This window comes from Cyanistes caeruleus, chromosome 2 (assembly GCF_971803275.1).
Source record: "Cyanistes caeruleus chromosome 2, bCyaCae1.hap1.1, whole genome shotgun sequence".
Taxonomy (NCBI): Eukaryota; Metazoa; Chordata; class Aves; order Passeriformes; family Paridae; genus Cyanistes; species Cyanistes caeruleus.
In genome coordinates this window covers 6,727,403-6,747,163 of record NC_141702.1, presented here as the reverse complement: position 1 = coordinate 6,747,163, position 19,761 = coordinate 6,727,403, and the positions used below count along the sequence as shown (strand labels likewise).

At 41.3% G+C, this 19,761-nt stretch overlaps 1 long non-coding RNA gene across 2 annotated transcripts; it reads left to right on the top strand.

Annotated features, from left to right (window-relative positions):
* The first annotated feature begins 8,376 nt into the window (after nucleotides 1-8,376).
* LOC111927513 (uncharacterized) lies at nucleotides 8,377-19,499 on the top strand. Of its 2 annotated transcripts, none has more exons than XR_015282494.1 (6): nucleotides 8,377-8,715; nucleotides 12,932-13,015; nucleotides 14,485-14,654; nucleotides 16,168-16,248; nucleotides 18,522-18,845; nucleotides 19,128-19,499. It is a non-coding gene; the product is annotated as an uncharacterized LOC111927513 (long non-coding RNA). The 2 variants fall into 2 exon arrangements; XR_002863593.2 differs by having other exon boundaries at nucleotides 8,382-8,715; nucleotides 16,181-16,248.
* Nucleotides 19,500-19,761: the final 262 nt, after the last annotated feature.

Sequence of the window (19,761 nt, the reverse complement as noted above, 5' to 3'; positions counted from 1 at the left end):
TTACCCTCACACTAAAAGCTTTTTCCTTACATTTCAGTGAAAAATGGGTGAAGTTTAACACTTCTGTGTAAGCAAAGGCACTCTAAGCACAGCTTCCCATGCTGGTGCTTCCCTGCAGAGATGCTGTTTTCAAGGGCTGAATACTTTCCTACACAATAAATGAAAGACAAAGACAGAATAAGAAATGGTCAATGAATTAATGGATAATTAATAACAGTCATTAACTGGTGAGGCTGATATGCCCTGTATGAGTGCTGTATCCAGTTAAAAAGATCTGGATTTTGCTCTGGTTCTGATGTGCTGTGGAATTAAGGTGGTGTAAATGACAAAACAACATAAATGAGTGAATTCTCTGATAAAAATAAACACCCATATCCCACGTGGCACCTTGCACTCATCCAGTTTTGGCTGCAAGCGGCTAACTCTGGGGATAAACAAATATTAGATGACTACTTGCAATATTTGCTAAGTCTTAGGGAAGCTGGAATGTGTTCATGATGAAGCTGGAAATGCAGGTGAAGGTAAATGCTTGTAATCCTGCTGGTGTGGACTCAGAGAAGAAACTGTTTCCTAAAGAGGGGTGAAAGTCCCAAGAAAAATAAAATCTTCATCGTCCTTGGCACAGAGAAAGGGATTGCATAAAAACAAACAATGGCTTAATTTTAATTTTTTACTTTACCAAAAATATAGGAATTTATGATAAAGAAATTAAAAATTTGTATCATGAATTGGAGTTAAACAATTTACCAATAAAGCTGAAGGGTTTTTTTTCTCATTGCCAGAACACATGAAGTGAGACTGACCAACACAGCTCATGAAATCATGTGCAATCCAAAATAAATTTATCTAAAAGGGAAATTTCAACCAAAAATCTCAATTTTCATTTCAACATTACCAAGAGTCTTTAGAAAGGTGAAAACAAGCATCAAAAAGCAAAAGCAAAAGTTTTGCTTTGTACAACTTGATGCCAAGTCAGTGCTTCAGCAAGAGAGGCAGGATAAGATCGATTATTTCCATTCCACTGCGCTCGGCTGACATCACTGGGGCTGCAATGCCAAACAATCCCAAGCTACATTTTCATCAGCAATTCACTTTGATTCATTGCTCGCTGCCTTTAGACACTGTGTTTTGTTCCTCGGATTTATTTTAGAAAAGATGATGCTAATTCTGGCTGGATAAGGACTCACTAAATAAAGCTGGGCTTTGCCATAACCTGTAGCCAGGATTTCGGCTGTGCTTTCGGTATGTGAAACCAGCTCATGGTGAGTGTCCAGGAAAGTGCTGCTGAGCTCACTCTGCAAGCAGGATGGAAATAGGCTGCAGAAACCGGGACCATCCTGGGTTTTTGCAGCCTCATCCACCCAGGCTTGAATTTGTAAAAGATAAAATCAGTAGAGAATCCACATGATTTCTGTGAATTCTGTATTTTCTGTCCATAGTGCTCACCCCAAATGTCCAAGATGCTGCAGACCCATCTCTGTAAGCAGCTGATTTCCCTAAGTTCTGCATGTCCCATGCCAACATCTCCTGTCCTCCCACAGCTCTGAGACTCATTTTGGTGTCTGGCATGGCTGCAGCTTTAGACACAGTGCTGAGTTGCTCAGGTACCTCCAGCCCTACAGCCTTTTCCTGTTATTTTCCCTTTTTCACATCACCCTGCTCATGAAAGCTCCTTTTGGCAATACCTGAGACCCCAGAGCTCCACCTGCCCCATCCCTGTCCTTGCACTCCTGGGTTGTGCCCTACAGGAACAGGCAGTGCAGACAACAGCAGCAGATCCATGGAGTGACCCATCTGGTGCTGAGGATGCAACAACCTCCACATTTCAGAGGGTTTTGTTTTGGTCCAGGTCCAGCCTGGTCTGCAAGTCCAGTCTGGGACTGCAAGTGCTTGGAGCAGGTTAGCAGTGTCTTGGAATTTTATTTTCTTGTTCAGCTTCAGACATAAAAAATCCCATTTGGGCTCTCTCATTCCTCTTTTCAGTGAAGAATAACCAAGATGCTGGGGTAGATATGCCCCTAGAAGCCTTCCCAGCACTCCTTCCTGAGAGGGGAATCAAGACTGAAACAAATCCTTGTTCTGCTATGCAAACACTGCAGTGTTGGTGATTTTTTTTAACTAGAGGGAAGCAAAATTTCTCAGTTTACTCCTCAGTAAGGGGAGACCTGAGTGTGCTGCACAGAAGCTGTATTTGCTATTGAAAGCCCTGTATTTGTCATAGGGCTCTTATTCTCATTAAGGTAGGAGCTGCAGCTTATTGGAAAAGGCTCTTGATGCAAACACTCCAGACAGGGCTGTCCCCAGATCAAATGATATTTGTCATGAGGACAGTTGTGCAAAGATTCACAGTGAGGAAAAAGAAATGCATCAGAAGATAGATTACACGGTCTCCTTTCAAGGGTAAATAATTAGGCAGAACTGTGCAGTTTGGCCTTATGTAAGAATCATTCTCTATTCTCTATTCTTATTAAAAACCAGAGCCCTTTAAGGGAGAAAAGGGAATTTAATAAGTAGTTTCTGTAGTTCCTGCCACAGGAAGGAAACTTTGGCATAGGAAAGAATATACTGTTCCTTTCATATTTTCATATCACATTCAAATTTTACTGAGAAATATGGTCCTGTGCTGAGTGAGAAATAGATACCCCTAGCTGTGTTGAGAAATGATAACATTTAATTTCTGACATGGGATGCTGTATTAGGAGAAAGAAGAACACCTCAGACAGACAGTCAGGACAAAGCTTCTCATTGATAAGGCAGTGACACACAAGGAAGTGGGATGGTGTTCTTGAAGCCCAGTTTGGTGGGCTGTGCTCCTCGTTCTGGCAGTGGCCCCCCGAACTGACGGCCTTCTCACAACCCATGAGCAGGAGACAACAACTGTGCAAAGAATTTGAACAGGTCATTATCATCCATGGTGGGGGCACCTCAAGATGTGATTTATCTTATCCAGAGAGCCAAGGGGTTCATCCCCAGGTGCAGCAGTTTTGCAGTGCAGGCCCCAGAGGAAGGGTGAGTGTCCCATTCGGAGCAGCTGTCCCACATTCGGAGGGGTGACGTTAGGACAGACTCCCCTCACTTCCAGAGGCAAGGGGGATGTAGGCACTGCACAAAACCATAAAAATCATCCAGCACTTGTCTTTGGTACTGATTTGTGAAGGCTCTTTCTCTGTTTGTTTGTTTGATGAGGCTCATTAGGGGCTAGTTGAAGGCTGCCAGCTCAGACTGCTGAGCAGGCGCTCAGCTGCGCTGAAGAGGCTCCGTTCCAGCCAGCGCTCCACGCACACACCCAAGGCCGGATGTTTGCTTCCTTTCATGATGGTTTTTCTTTGTCTACTTGATTGTGGACTTGATTTTTACAAGTGCTATAAAAAAAACCCAACATTCTTAGTCTCAGCTGGATTCTTGCAGCTGTGGGAAGAGGAGGAGGCAGGGAAGCAAAGACTCCATGTTTTCAAGAGCCAAAAGCTCCTACTCCATAATTTGTGCTGATTGTTGTCTGATACTTAAGGAAGGAGTTAATTAAGGTTCCAGCTCCATTCTCTTTCTTCTACAGTACTGAACAGCCATTTTTATTTGTGGTCTACCTGTTTAGTGTCCCATTTGTGCTTGCAATAAAAACACACCTCATTGTCTTTCCAAATAGCAAGCCAAGGACTTTCTTTTAGTACTCCAAAATACAGAGATTTAGCTTTAGGGCTATAATGCCCAGTGCTTGAAGAACAAGGAACATGTGGAGCTCATTTATCCAGTCCCCTTCAGAGGCAGTAAGTGCATCCACATGCACACAGTGTTACAATGCAGAAGGAAAATTTACATGGACATGTATATTCAGGTGCCTTCCCTCCTCACAGCACTTTCCTGGGAAGCAAAAGGATGCCAAAACTTGGCACCAGCTTTGAATTACAGAGGACATCATTTCCCTGATGGGAAATTATAACCCTTTCTCTTCAGCCTCTTCCTTCTTTCCCTCCTGCACCCTCTCCACCAGGTTTTGTAGAGTTTCTGACTTCTGGCTTATTTTCCAGCACTTCCTCGATTTCTGTTCGTTTTCCTTCTTCCAGGACTTCACCTGCCCTTCAGTCCCACCCCTTACCTTGCTGTTACTTTGCATCTCACTCCATTCTGTGTTGGATCCAGGCTGCCAGCTGCAGGGAGCACTAAAAGCACAGGAGAGGCAAATTCATATCCCAGTGCTGGAGCTCATCACGTGCAGAGCCCTGGAGGAGCAATAACCACAGGTGAAAGTCACACTTTGCTCTAATAATGCTCTGTACAGAGGAGCTTCAATCAGATAGGGACTACCCTTGCAGTAGGTCCAAACATCCTTTACCACAAAAAAATTCAGCTTTAAATCAACCCTAGTGAAGATCATCCTAATAAGAACTGGGAGTTTAAACCATGCCTGATTTGGATTGTGATTTCATAGGAAGAATGAAAAGTGTGCTCACAGTGTTAGACAGGATCCCTCTCAAATCATACACACACACCAAATTTTGAATCCTGCAAGAAATCTTCACAATTTGGTTTGGTTGAATTTTATTTTTCTCTTTTTTTTGGTAGGAAAAATCCTGTATTACTCTCTCTATTTACTTTGGAAACACTTGAATTATTTTTCCTGAGCCTTCTGTAGAAAAATCAGCATTATGGTTACACTTTTTCAGACATGGGTAAATATCAGCAGAAACCAGCAATTCTGGCAATCTGGCAATCCCTTTAACACTGGTAAAGCAGGTCCTTTCCTCAGCAGGCAGTGGCTGTTGCCTTCCCACAAGGTACAATGAAACTGATTTCCTTTAAAGCATCTGGCTCCTCACATATAAACAACTTTTTCTAAAAATTAAATTGGTATCTGTATCTTGCACATATAGGAAAATGAGAAAAGCCTAGCTCAAAGAAGATGGGCCCAAACCTCCTGAACCCCTTGGAGCAGACAGGTACAATAGCTGGTCCCTCCTGACTTGGAGGAGAAAAAAAGAAACTGTAACTTCTCTGATATTTGGATTTCATTATGTGGCAGCTGGTAGAGTCCTCTGAAATGAGTTTTTCTTAGAAATACAATAAAGTAAAACTGGAACATAAATAGAAACCATGAAAAAATATAAATCTGAAGGCATTGAAAATGCCAATACATTAAATTTTCAATTTAATCAAAGTCATGGGTCATTTAATGCAATATGAAGAAAAAATATTGAGAAATGAAATCATGGCAGTTTATGCTGCAGTTTGTCTAAAAGACTCAAATTACACTGGCTTTCTGTAGACCTCAACTTGTTTTAAACAAATTGACCCACCCAATCTAAGGCATGTGGGATTGTTTGGTCACTGTGAAAAAAACCCCCAACAGTTAATAGAGATGTTTGCCTGTTCTTACAGTGTGTGTGGGGTCCAAAGGAGTGTATGGCTCCCAGGAATAAACTTCCTTTGGCATGGCCTGAATCTAAACCCCATTGAACTCAATATTATGGTATCTGTAGTATTGGCTACAAGTGAATTAAGTTCTGAGCACTGCAACAACAAATGTTTCACCACAAGATTAAGGCATGGGATACTTGTGAGTACTCATGAAATGCTTGGGATCAGGAATGGGCTTCACTCTTCTGATTCCCTCCACTTTATGCTTTGTGGCAGGTTTTCTGTGCAAAAGTGCTCAGAAACTTGAAACCATATTTTGATCCTGTTGTAGGAAATAGGGAAAAGTATAAATCTTCTGTAAGACTAACTACTAGTCATGGGAAAAAAAAGAGGATAAAGTTGATGGTTCACATGAGTTTAGACTGCTAAACTAGAACACAGATGCATCTGCACTTTAAAATGGGAAGGATGTACAAAAGACAACTCCTGCATCATGTGATTTTCTTTAAAGTCACTAAAAAAAAATAATAATAATAAAAAAAAAAATCATAGAATTGTTTGTGTTGGAAGGGACATTAAAGAACATTTTGTTCCAATCCCCTGCCATGGGAAGGGACAACTTCCACTAGACTGGGTTGCTCCAAGCCTCATCCAACCTGACCTTAAACACCTCCAGGGATGGGGCATTCACAGGTTGTGCTTTTTGTTCATTTTCCCCCAGGAGCAGAGCTCAAACCAGCTCACTCCAGTTTGTTCCACATCTGCCTGGGGCAAGCCACCCCTTGCACCCTGCCAAGGAGTTCTGTGTGGAGGCAGCTGCCTGCAGAAGCCTTTGCTCCAGCTCATTCTGGGCTTTGTTTTCCACTTAAATGGGAAAGTCTTGTATCTGCTTACTTCATCTAAAGCCAAGCTCAGAATGCATTTGATTCTGCTGCCAGGGTGACTGCTGTGGCTGCCATGTCACAACTCACCCATCCACACTGCTGATCCTCTACACTGATGGAGGGTAATGCACACTCCCTTCCCATATGTTCAACCTAACTATGGGTTTGCTGTTTCTGAGCAATCAGTGAAACACAGATGACAGATAACTCTTTTCTGTCTCATTATTTTCCAGGTTTATCTCTCCAAGCCTGGCTGCACACTGTAAATGGCAAACACAGCTACAGTACTAGTCAGCAGTGGAATGTGATGGTTCTGTCCTACACCATAGAATTTAAAAGCTGCTTTCACCCTTGTCAAATCTCTCAATTAAAATCCCAATCACAGCTTTTCTTGGCTTTTGGATATCATTGGCCCAAGGAGAGAAACATAGTTTTCTACTGAAAAAATCAGGTGATGCTTCATCTCTGCCCAATATATTAGTCATGGAGAAAAAAAAAATGCATTAAAAGAAACTTGTGTTTCTTAGAATGAGGAAAATCAGAGCTTGCTAAGATGCCACTCTGTACTTCAGTTCAACAGGATAAAGGAACTGGACATGTAATAATACTTTTCTTGCAAATTGTACCAAGATCACTTTAAACAGCTAAATAATTACAATTACAAAGACATTATTTTCAGGCCCTTAAGGAAAAAATGAGGTTATGTAAGAATGAAGTGCAACAGAAATACTCTTTCTTTCATATTTTTGAACATTTGGATGTGATTTGTCACTGTGTTTACATTTAAATGCTCTGTGGATCAAAGCACGCTGGGGGAATTAGGTTTCACTTATTTGAAAGTTCAGATGAGTTATTTGAGTATATATTTGAGTATATATGAGTAGCCATTTTTAAGCTTGGGTTTTAATATTCTACATTGCCAGCCACACTGAGGCAGGGGCTGAGTGAACATCTGCCAGCAGCACACAACCACTATTGGTGATTTTGGGTAGTGACTGGAATTGGAATATTTGCTGAAAATTGTGAGGTTAAATAACAACAAAAAAACAAAACATAACCAAAAAAAAGAATTTTTTCTGCCCTATTTTCTTAGGTATTCACACTTGTAAACTTTTCCATGCATCAGTAAGAGCTAGAAAAGAACTTCCTCATGCATTAAAAAAAGAAAAGCTGAGTTTCCCATGTTCCAGGGGCTGGGACTGCAGAAAGACAACAGAATAAATTCTGAGAATTGCAGTGTTCTGTAAGAGAAACAGTTGGTGAGAGCTGAAATAGCATCACGTTCCTTTGACTGCATAACTTTGATATTTAAATTATCTTGCTGCATTGTCTTCCTCTGAAAACTGAACCTTATGTAATTGGGAAACAATAATCTAATATCATAATAGAGTTTTATCATGGCCATTAGCCAGCCTCTCCAGTGGAAATAAATGCCTATTATTAGTCCAATCTATCACAAGATCTTGCAGCATTTAGGACATTCCCTTGGGTCATCATTGCACACACCTCCTGTAGTGAATCTTAAATTGTGACAAATAATATCTTTTTCTCATGGATTCCCCCCTCTTCTATATCTGTTTGTCTTGCACAACATAAGAAATTTTTTTATGCAGCAGGGTAAATGGTGGTTAATGAATGATAAAAAAATAATTTATCCTATTAAATCCAAGTCTTTGTTTCCTGTTTCAGTGTGGTTTAGACATGCAAAGATAGCATGATAAATATTTTATGAGCAGGATCCAGCCAACACACAGTGATAGGATGCTGCCATGATTAAAGGAGGTGTTTAAACTTAGAGGTAGATTCTGGGTCCAGCTGCCATGAAGCAATGCTTACTCACACTGGAGCGGGATTTCCAGAAGCCCTGGATAGCCCTGGCATGTGCACCCTTCTCCTTTCCTCCACCTTTCCCCCTGACAAGGTGTCTCAGATGCCCTTCTGTTTCTCCTTACAGGTCAGCAGCACAAGCCCCTGGCAGTGCCCTCTCTGCCTCAGCTGCAGCCTGCCAACAGCAAAAGGACATTTGCCAAAAACCTCTGTGCAAGTCCTTCCCGCCAGGAAAATCCCCTACAATCACAGCTGCATCCAATTCCTCACAGTCAGAGCACAAATTTAACATCCCTCCCACCCTGCTTCCTTCAAGATCTTCCCACCAGGTCCAGCAAAGACCTTATGACACCTGGCAGAGGGCAAGGCTGGCTGCCAGCATCCCTCCTGCCCAGCAGGACCCTCCTGCCAGCCACCCTTCAGAGAATTACTGCTAATTGCAGCAAAGAGCTTCCTGCTCAGACTCCTGCCACTAACACACCTCCCTGAGCACTGCAATCCTCTACCTGGCAGTAAACCCACCTCTCCCTCCTGGCACCACCAGCTGACTGAATGCAATAAGGACACGTGAGGCAGGTGGTGCATTTAAAGCAGTCTTTGTGAAAGCAGAGCCCTTCCCTGACAAAGATGTGGTAAGAACAGAATTGTAATGGTGAGTAGGATTGTATTTGCTTTGGGAAACATGGTGGTCACTCCATTATCAGGATATTGGGAAGAAATTTTTCACTCTGAGCGTGGTAAGACACTGAAGCAGGTTTTCCAGTGAAGCTGTGGATGTCCCATCCCTGAAAGTATTCAAGACTGGGTTGTATGGAGCTCTGAGCAACCTGGGATGGTGGAAGGTGTCTGCCTCACAGTAGAGAGATGGAACTGGGTGATCTTTAAGGTCTCTTCCAACCTAAACCCATTCTATGTTTCTATGATTTTATGAGAAAAATTTCTCCAGTCCAAACAAAACCAACTCCATGCCAAGTCAAATGACAGGATAACTTTCAATTGCTTAGAAATATGGAGTGAAAAACACTGGACCAGGGGTGAGGACAGCCAATTCCCTTACCCTGAGTGTATTGTTGTGTGATTGCTCTGTGGGTTGAGCTTGGTGGGTTAAAAACAAACTCACGTGTCCCCTCACAAAACAAGAAGTAATTCTTAATGCACTTGCACATTATGCAAGAGTGAGGGCAAGTGGCAAACTGGCGGAAGCAAAATCCATTTTGTTCTGACTCAGTTGGTGGGAGCAGGCTGGGAGTCAGCCAGAGGTTAAAGATGGATTTGCCTCTTTAATCTGTTCAGCCTCAGTGGCAGGGCTGGATCAGGAGCCATTCACTTCACACTCTGCAGTCCTACTGCAGGCTCTCTCCTCCTCCTCCTCCTCATGCTCTCCCAGCCCACCCATCCCCTGAGCACCTTCAGTGGCTCCTAAGGCAAAAGCAATCTCATTTTCCTTTTCCTGCTGGTTTTGCTGTTTATTTGATGTTCAGCAATGAGGAGAAGGCTGAGGGGCAAACTCCTTCCCTGCTGCTGGCTCACAACCCTTTAGGGAAGCCCAGCAATAACGCAGAGCAAATCCCACCGTGCAGCAGCCAGGCTCAGAAACCCTGCCTGGCCAAGGCTGTTCCCCTGCTCTGTGTGCCTTAGGAGCACTCAGGTGTGCTCCTGCACAGCCCTCCAGTGCTCCCAGAGAAATCCCAGCACAGCAACTAAATACAGCACTGAACTGCTAATAAAGCTGCTTCTGTGGAGCAAGCTCCCGGTTCCCTCCCCTCTCCACACTGGCTCCAAAATCCCCACCTGCAGAGGGTGAATATAGAGAAATGTAAACAATTCCATGAGCAATTTTGATGTTGCCATGAGTGCTGAAATCCTCACTGACTGATCTGATGCTCTTGGATAGTAATTTTTGTCCTACAAAAAGGCCATTCTTACACTTTCTTTTTCCACAACAATTATACGACTTGATTTTCTGCAACAGCACCTTAATTCAACCAATTTAAACATTAACTTCTAGACAGGGCTGAATTATTTTCAGATGAAATAACACGTAAATTCCATTAGTTTTTATAAGACAGTGCAGATCCCAAATGATATTTTTGCTCTAGCAGGAAAGCCAGTGTTCACTAAAGAGGTGAGTAGCCAGTAATAAAACCACAAAATCTTAGGGGAACGCTGCTACTGGTTTTTAATTTCTCTATATATAAAGTGAACCCCCATCATGATGTCAGATGCCTGATATCCTCTACCCTTGGGAAAGACTCAAGGACAATTAGTGGTACAGTTGATGTTTTGCTATCAAGTGTCAAATCAAGCAATTATGGTTTAAAGTAATTTTTCAATAGAATATCAGACATCCAGGTGCTATCAGAGAAAAAAAGGCAGAAATACAGAGTGGAAATAAAAGCAAATTGAAAATAAAAAAAGGCAAAACAGAAGGGAATATTCATATACTTTGAGGGAGAGAAAAAAGGCCATGAAAATGCAAAGCAAGCTGAGGGTTTTGTGTCAGGTCTACATGGCTCATATTTAGTAACTGAGACCTTATTCTCCATTATCACTCTGTAGTCCAGGGAAAGGCTAGATTTTCACTTCAGGCAATTAAATTACTCTGGTTTGATGGTTGGTTTTTTTGCACTTGTTCTTTGTTTCCTTAACTGCACAATGTCATTAATTGGTATCAACCCAGATTGCTTCAATCAGCTCATTCATCTGTAAAGGCCACCAGCTTTCAATCCAATTCCTTTTCATTCACTGTCCTGGTGTAGTTATCTTTCAAGAATGCACATTAATTTGTGCTCAGCTAATGTTTGGTTTTTGAAATATGTTTGGATGTGTGTGCAGTGTCAACATTTGATGAATTTACTCAGGAAATGCAAAGGTGAATTTATTGCCTGAATCATTAGACTTAGGGATTTTTTATTCATTAGGCATTTGTATCCACACCACCTTTTAAAATATACTTGGTCACCACACAGAGGTGATATAACATTGCTGGCAGGACCATTATATCTATTCCAACACTTTAGCTAGGCCTGGTGCTTCAACATCAGCTAAATTCCTTGATCCAAAGCCCTCAGCTGTCCCTACCCTCTCTAACCTCCTTATCTCCCATATGTTGTTTGCAGCTAAAGTGATTTCTATTCTTTAAAACAAGATGCTATAAAAAAGGATCTTTTTTTTTTTTTTTTTGGCTTCCATTAGGGTAAAGCTCAGCCAGGCAAAGATAATGCTCAAACTACTTAAAATCTTGGAAGTGGTTATTGTTTAAATTCTTAGAGCCACTTATATAGCTCAGCCTGCTTTAAATGTTTAGAGTGATTCAAACCTCCTATAGGCTCATGACTGAAACAGGCACATGTGTGCACTACACATGGCATTTGTTCAAGGTCATTAGAAAAATTCACTTATTCTTTGTTTCCACATCATTTGGCTCAAGTCCCTTGTCAAACAATAACCCCCTAATAAAGTGATTAGAAGAACATGATTAGAAACATGGTGAATACTGCTTAAAATTCTTGAATCCATTAGTGTCTCACTTTAAGGAGCTCTATCTTGTAGGTACAATAAAAGAAGAACTGTGTCACATAAATTTCTGCACCTGCTACAGTAGAGGGGTTAGAACTAAATGATCTCTAATGTTCCTTCCAATCCAAATCGTTCTGTAATCCTGTAATTCTGCGACTCTGTGACCTGAAAATCCTTCATGTGTACAAGAAAAAAACAAAGGAAAAGAGGAAATAAAACCAAGACATAAGATCATAATTTTGGGCTGAAGATTCCCTGCCATATCTTGTGGGGAAACTGCCAGAACTTTGCCAGAGCTCTTGGATGACCCTGCTTGAGCAGGGAGATTGGAACACATCCACTGTGTTCCCTTCCAGCCATACCCATCCTGTGACTCTGTGATAGAGTGAAACTGTAGTCAGAATCTAAATTCTCAGGATATGTTTCAAGCTGGTTTGTTCCTTTAAGAAAACCTTGGCCTTCAAGTTAAAATCCAGTACAGGGAATTTGAATCTGAATTGAATTTGCTGGAAGATGACAGAAACAACAGGAATTCTGAAACAGTAGGGTTTGAGAGGGTTTGCGAGGTGACTCCAAATCCTGCAGGTGATTGGTGTGTTACAAGGGGCATGATCAGAAAGTATGCTTTCATGTAAATTTTATCATTTGTTTTGGTTATCTAAATAATAAATAATAATATGATAATTATAATAATAAATAATAGCTGATCTTAGCAACTCCTATGAGCTCTATGAATTTGTATCTTGCACCTCCAAAAAGCCATCAAATTTGAAGCCAAAGAGCAAATGTAAGTATATCAGATGTAAATATTTCTGTTCATAACAATTTCAGTGCATCCCATGCCATGGACTAAGAGCATTTGTGAGTGGAGGTCAAAAGGAGTGGCTGCTGCAGTTCTCCTTGCAAGACATCCCCCTGTTTCCAGATTTCAGTCTGGGATGGGACTGACCTTGTTCTTGTTTTGAAGAATGTATGCTAGCTGACTGCTGCTATGCAGATGATGGCTGAATGAAGGAGGAGGAATAAGTAGGAAAAAGAACAGAGTATGGAAAAATAGAAATGTGCAGTTATTCTGTTCCTTGCATTCCTCCTACATGCAAGGAGCAGCAGGGGAGCAGTAACAAAACATCTTTGTGTTCTTGAAGACATAACACCAAAAGCTGTGCAGCTGTTCCCCAGCTAAGGGGTAGTCCAGTCTCTGAATAAATCTTGATAAATCAAGGAATTCTTTCTTTGAAGTTACATGCACAGCACTTTTTAATTCCAGTTTTAATTTAGTCTCTGAAACCTCAGGATCCTGACTTCTTTGTGGGTTTTTTTCTTGGTGATCCCTCTTACTCTTCCTACAGAGTGTCTACCACCATGGTAGTGGTGGATCCCTGAGTGCATCCCTCCAGCTAAGCAGAACTCACCTGCACGACCCCTCTGCATTGGTGAGTCCTGGAGCATGACAGCATTGACAGCTGAGGTGGGGCTGGGGCCTTGGCACTGTTTATTTATTAATGAAAGCATGAGCACAGAGTCCAGCAGCTGCAGTCAGCAGCTCACGCTGGCTGGTGACACCCGTGGCCGGTGTGCAAGGCGTGGTGCTCCATCACCTGGGATCCCCAGTGGCCCTCCTGTACACAGCCACTCAAACCTCTCTGCCAGCAGCAGGAGCCCTCCTGGACTCCTAGGAGCTTGCCAACTCCCACAGGCAGAAAGCTGTTCTATAAACTGAAAATCAGCAGTGGAGATTGCAGTCACAGTTTATCTGCGCTGCCTCAAATGTGTCACTCGCTGGGCTTTAGCAAGGGAACAGCTCACATGGCTTGCTGAAAGTCAGCCAGACTTTCCCTGGTGGTGTTTAAGGGCTGGATGGGCTCTGGGGAAACTGGGTGGTCTTAAGGTCCTTTCCAACCCAAACTATTTCATGATTGTATGAAAACTGCTGGTTTCATACCAATACAGACAGGACAAGCTCTTCTTTTCCTCTCTCACTCCCTCTCCTTGGAACTCCTGAAAAATATTTTAAACATTATTTAAGTGTGAAATTCCTTAAATCCCTCAGAGAAGCAATTCCTTGCCTCTTGTGATATCTCAGAGCCACCCTGGGGAAAGGTCTCCTGGCAGGATGGGACATCTCCATGGCAGCAGAGCATGGCCTGGGCTGCCCCTTGAGAGCCCTCAGCAGGGACACTCAAACAAGCCAGAGACCCAGACAGGCTGTGGAGAGTTTGTTATTCATTTTTCTTCTGTTAGGGTGACAGGAGCAAAGAACAATTACAGCATTTTTAGTCCAGCTGACAAATTACATGTTAGCTCAATTTAGCCTAAGCACAATTTCCCAATCAAAGTCAAAGCAAAACAACCAAGCAGGCTTATGTTTTCTAAAATTCATTAATCCTGTTTGTCTTTTTCACCTCTATAGATTACTATTATTATACCATGTTCTGAAACAAAGAAAAGAACATGAATTTTTGTTTTGTTTTCTGGTTGTATTTGGGTTTTTTCCTCTTCAAAGGTGTCTACATTGCAAAGTTACAAATATTTAATTAGTGAATGGAAATTCCACTGACTGACCAAATGCAATTAAGCTACCCAACTCATTTAAAAACTGGATGTGGATTTAAATAAGGCTCAGCATTGTGGAAGCTGCCTCCCTCTGATGGACATTTTTGGTTGGGATCAAAACAAAAAGAGTTTAATTTCTTACTAATTTATGGCTAATTTCTTACTAATTTCTTTCACTCATTTCTGCTGTTAATACAGATATCCACTCCCTGCCACTGACAAATGGAAAGGATGGAAATGGAAAGGTTTTTTTCTAAAGCTAAAGAATGCCAAAAAATTATCACAGAGAATGAAAGGAGAAGTAGGATCTTTGACATGTTTTGCTCAAAATCTGGTATTGATTCCCCAGGGAGCAAGATCCAGAATAACCATCTGTATGTGTGGGGAGATGCCTCGAGCTAATCATTGTATGCTACCCCATGGAGAAGTGTCTTTGAACTCCCAGATTGTTCCAGTTTTCAGAAGCTCGAGGCAGGAAACAGGTCCGTGGGATCCCACACCTGGAGCTCTCTTCTGGAGGTAAAAATTGTATCCATAATTTAAAAGAATTAATCTCAAAGAAAACTTTAGGTTTTCTCCACAAAGAGATATGCAGCAAAGGCTGTTTTAGTTATAAAAATCATGTGTAGGCGATTCTTATTATTCTACCCATACAAATGAACTGAAAACTGCCCTAGATTTAGGTGCCAGAATTATTTCTGACTTTTATTTCATGAATGTATTATTTTTATATATTTTTAATGTAGTGACTTTTTTTTTATTTCCTGGGAAACACTTCAAGGATTTAGAACTCCCCTTTTCCCACCTGAAATTCTCATAGATTTTGAGTTCTTCTACCCTATTTTCTGAAGTCATAGGCCTCCTGAAATCTGTTAGATGGGAGAAATTAAGACAGGGCTAGCTTGCATCTAAGTTTTCCACTTCTGGAGGAAGTTCTTATTTGGTTTTCAGGTAGAATGTAGAGGAGGTAGAATTTAAAAAATGTATAAAGAATCACCACTTTACTTTTGTGAATGTCTTAACCAAAGAGCTGTGAGTAGACTTGTTCATTTTGATGCTTTATTGACCAACAGACAGCAATGTCAGATTCTTGATGCTCACTGAGTTTAATCAAACCAGATGTCTGAGGGCAGGAATCCATTTTGCTCTTAGAATGATAACCTAGTGAACCTGCCTGGCAAACAGGGTGATTTCTAAGCCCAAGTATCTCCCTTGGTGAAGGGAGTTTTTTGGATGTAAATATTCATGGAATCACAGAATGGTTTGGGTTGGAAAGGACCTCAAAGACATCTTGTTCCAAACCCCCTTCCACAGTCAGGGGCACCTTCCACTAGACCAGGTTGCTCAAGGAAATCCTCATCCAGCCTGGCCTTGAACACTTCCAGGGATGGGAATTTGAACTTAAGTACCTGCATCTATCTATTAAATGACACCTGCATCTTCCTAAACTCATTGATTGTTAACATTATTTAATAACATTGTAAGTGTTATTTTAAAATACCCTAAGGTACTGGAGAATACTTGGGTGTCCATCTGTGCCTCACCCCTCCTCTCCTGTCAGCCCAAATTCCTCACAGGCAACACTTGCAGGCAGTGCAAGCACCAGCTAAATCACTGGGACTGCCAGGTTTTCCCAGATCTCAGAGAAGATAAATGATAGTGGGTAGTTCTTGTAGCACATAATGCTTTTCATCCACAAAGCATGCAGCTAATATTCGTTCAAAACCGGAGAGATTTATGCAATAAAATTCTGCTTATAGAGGCGTTCCAAATCACAATAGAAAAGATTGTTAGACAGAAGCCAATGAGGCATTACACACCTTGTAGATGTTTCCTAAATACATTTCTGCTGGATTGTTGAGGAAATTAGAGTTGCAACAGTCGAGAGATCATCTATTTTAGGGCATAGTTAATTTTGGACTTGCCCTTGGAGTTATTAATTTTAGATATGCAATACCCTTTCAGTGTCTGTGCACCTACATTTAAAACCAGACACTTTCAATGTATCTGCAATGTCTCTGACATCCTTTAGACATTCATTTTAGGATGAAATGAACCCATCCAAAAAGGACAGGCTTCTCTTCACCGAGGGACAGAGGTGGGCTGGTGAAAGGTAGGCCTTGGAGACAACCAGTTTTGCCAGATAAATGCTCTTTGAAGTACAACTGCTAAAGCCTAGTACTGTGCTGTAAGTAATCATGAACACTTTGTCCACAATACATACATATTTTTCCTTTTTTTTTGGGGGGGGGGAGGCGGGGTGTGTTTGTTTTCTTTTGCTTTGTTTTGTTTTTTTCATCTTTAAATATTTTTTGGGTTTTTTTGTTGTTTTTTTTTTTTACACTATAGTTAAGATATCTGGAAGACTTTGCCTATATTAGTAAATAAGGGGCATGGGATGAAGTCCTGCCTGTGAGTGCCCATGCTGCTTAGTGCAATGTCCAAAACTGTCCCAGACATTGTACAGGCCTGGAGCAGGGAACAGCATCAGCCAGTGACTGTACCCAGTAAGAAATTTGGACTTGGGATGTGGAGAGGTGAAGATGGGAGGTAATTCACCTTCTTTGACCTCAGCACTAGAAAAAGATGGTTGACTAATTTTATTAGATAGTACAAATGTGGGTATTTCACCCCAAAATGTTGAAAAGTTGCTGAATACTTCAGGAGGAAAAAAGCCCAAATGGATTTGACATAATATGGGAACTTGGCATTTGCTCCAGGTTTGGGAGTAGTGACACAGGATTATGATGCCTCACAAGGCCACAGTTTTCTTTCAGCTCTTTCTTTTCCACTCTCTTGCATAACACAGTGAAAGACATGGAACAGGCTTGTATGCTTTGGGAGAATCATCTGTCAAATATTCCTGAGGTGGAAATATTGATTTTACTTTTGAGGCATGATGAAACGAGAAGGTTGGAGGTGGGCTGAATGGTTTGATGCAATGTCATTCACAATTCCTTCACTGACACCCATGTCACAAAAAATGCAAAATGCATGTTCACCTTTATTAGTAAATATAGATTGAAAAATCTATATGAATAAAAATATGAGTTGCTATGGGCTCTTTACTGATTTAGTATCTTCCACGATTCTGAGCTCATCACCTCACAAATTTATGAGAAATAAGAAAGCTGTAAGATTTAGATTTTAAACTTTCTCTTCACACATCTTTTTTTGACACCTCTGATGACCTGAGAGGTGAGGCCACCTCTTTGTGATTTCCTGCCACCTCCCTGTGATTTTCATTCGAACCTGACTGAACACTTAGAAAAAACAAAATTCATTTGGATGAGTCTGCAAATAATTTTTTGTACTTCTCTAGGCTTTTCCATATTTGCACGAGTCAACTAATTTCAGGGAGTGCTCACATACCTTTGCAAACTTAGGCACAAATTAATTAGGACCAGAGCTCAGCTCATGAAGTGACTGAATGACTTGTGAAAGCCGATGACTCCGTGATGCAGTTTCACAGAGCAAGATCAAAAACTCAGGAGGGTTGATGGATACCCAGGCCAGTACCACACAGTGTAGTTTGATTTAATTCAGCACCCAAACTTGTCTGTTTAAAGACAGCTCAGTTAACAACAGCCTGCCCTGTGTTGTTGGTGAAAGAGGAGCAGCAGTATCCTGTAGCATCAGCAAGTTTCAAAGAGCATGGGAAACAAGCAAAGGGACTTTGCTTGAATTGTTAATGAATTATGGAAATTACAACATTACAGAAGGAGCAGAGATAAAATGGTTCATTCTCACAACCAAAGAGAGGAGAAAAAGCTGAAGACTGTGCATTTATCAGAAGAGTTGATTCTGCTGCTGAGAACATTTTGCCAATGAAAAAATTAAATGCCATGAATTATGGAGATTGTTTAATGTATGTGACTGCTCTGAATAGAAGAAGGTACAAAGGCATGTCAAAAGAGTGGGAAAATTAGCAGCTGAATTTGGCAGCTCGTGAGGAAAGAAGGCCATGTGCGAGTCATCATGACAGCAGAAACCAGTAAACAATCAGGGAGGGCTGAGACGTGGCTTGATGCAGTAAGAGAGGACTGGATGTGTGTGTGGTGAAAAAGCCTCTGAGAATGAACAGAGAAATTGTGCTCTGAAGAGGCTGGGAGCAGTCTATCAGAAAGCTGCAAGTCTACAAAAAATGTGGTTGGAACAGAGCTCATTGGGGATAGCTGGAATTAAAAGATTTGTGGGTTTTGTTCATACAATGGTTTTGATGCAAGAACACCACATTGTTTTATATGTTCCATAAAAAATAAGTTTTAGCACAAATTCTAATACTACCAGATGTTTGCCTCCAAGTTAAGTCTTTTGTCTGAGAAATGTTATGTTTCCTCACAGAAGTAATAATGTGACTGATTTATATCCTTCTCTCCTTTGTAGGTAGAGCTTTCGTTTAGGCTTCATTCCCATGATCTACCACAATGTTCCTTCTTCCAAAGGATATATCCCCAAGGAATTGTAAGCCAGCCATGTAGCAGAGCTTGGGAAGAGGAACATGAGGCAACTGACCCATTATTCCTGTGGGACACCATAAAAGTAGAATCATTGAGTTCCAGGGCATTTGGGTTTTCAACTCTGTAGATTTATCTTTAGAGAAAGCTTTTGTGGGGAAAAAAGCTTTGATCAGCAATCCTGTCTCGGTGAAAAAAACCAAAAGTTCCGTGTAAATTCCACAGATATTTCTGGAAAAAGAGACCTGGCAAGGTGAGAAATATCAAGACCCAGGTGGTTTGAAATGGGAGGATGCTGGAGTCACTGCAAGTGGCCGGGTGATGTGGTGGATCAATGAGATGGAAGATGATGGAACCAGTGGCAGGGCTGGGGAGGAGAAGAATGAAGGGGAGGAGAAGACAAAAAACCTCAGAATTTCATGTGGTGGGCTGGGTTCAGAAGAGAGGGTACAGGGCAAAGAGCTGCGAGCAAACCATTGTAACTTGAACATGGTACAAGTGCAAAAAAGTTTCTCTTCCTTCTGTTCACTTTCAGAAGCCAGATGATCCCTCGTCTCCAAGGCACCTTATCAGAGTTAATAGGAAAACATTGGGAAAAACAGAACAAAAGGGGAAAAAACTTCCATAAATTCTATTCATGGATAAACAAAGCTATATCCTCCTGTATCCACAGGTCTATTAGTGTAAGTATTTTAATTTGATGCAATGTTTTGGTCATAACTTCTCAGTGTGGCATGAAAGTAATTCAAATAAAGGGGTCTGCAGAGGCATCAAATTCCAATCTCCCAGCTGTGTTGTGAAGCTTTGAGATGGTTACATCCATAGACCAAGCACAGAACTTTGCTAGACATTTATTTCTTATCTGTATTTAAAATAAATGTGCCTTTTTCTTACCCTCACAGAAAAAGGTCTTTGTGTCTAAGTGTGTCAGTGGGATTCCTTTGAACCTAAACCCTTGTTTTATAGAACCATTTTTATTCACAATTGGAGCTATGGGGCCTGATCCTATTTTCACTCTAGAAAATGCAGTCGATTTCAATCCAGCCAGTCGTGGTCAGACTTCTGTAAATGAGATTAGAATTGAGCCTATGTCAAACACAGTAGAGCCAGAAAAAGATTTATTTCTCTCATTGAACTCTTCGGGTGAGGATTTGTCCAATTAAAATATA